Raw genomic sequence first — 804 nt, forward strand, 5'->3', positions numbered from 1 at the left:
ACCTACACAAAATGCAAGAACTTATGTTTCAGGGAAAGAGGTCCTTAAAGGAAAATTTAAGCTTATGAATTTTCACATCAGGAAAACAGAACAAGTTCAAATAACCAACATAAAGATGAACATCAAACTTCTAGGAAAAGAATCACAAATGAAAATTAAACCTCATACAAGAGAAAATTATAAAAATAAGACTTAAGTTAGTGTAAATGAGACAAAGAAAGCAATAAAAATGAATGAATCAATATTTGGTCCTTTTTAAAATGATTTTATTGAGAAAAAATAGTAGTGATAACATTTGAAAACCGATCAGTAGGACATTTTCCTTTTTTCCATAGTTCTATTGATAAACAAAAAGCAATGAAATAGTTTCAAATCAAAGTGATAGGACAATTTCAATAATTAACACATTGCACACATTCTTCCTAGTGGTTAACTGCTGTACAAGATGCGGACATGGTACCTATTTACAAACACCATTAGAACAAATCACTCTATTCATTAAAAGAATGTAACTAAGTATATATTTTGGAACCACTTTGAATACACAGATACAAAATGGACACTCATCTGTATAGACTTTTTTTGGTAAAGTTCTGTTATTTAAATATTACAGGTAGGTAAACACAGCAAAATATTCTAAAAGAGTCCAGTAGCCCATAATAGTATTGGGTTGACCACTTGACTGGCAATGTCAGAAATTGTTGACCTGAGTCTCATACAGCTCAACATAACAGCATGGCTTAACTTCTTCTGTATCATTTTATACTTTTCTGCTGGATGGTTAAGACCAAGGTAAAGCAGGAC

This window comes from Octodon degus, unplaced genomic scaffold, assembly GCF_000260255.1.
Source record: "Octodon degus isolate 3935 unplaced genomic scaffold, OctDeg1.0 scaffold00171, whole genome shotgun sequence".
NCBI classification, from domain to species: Eukaryota; Metazoa; Chordata; class Mammalia; order Rodentia; family Octodontidae; genus Octodon; species Octodon degus.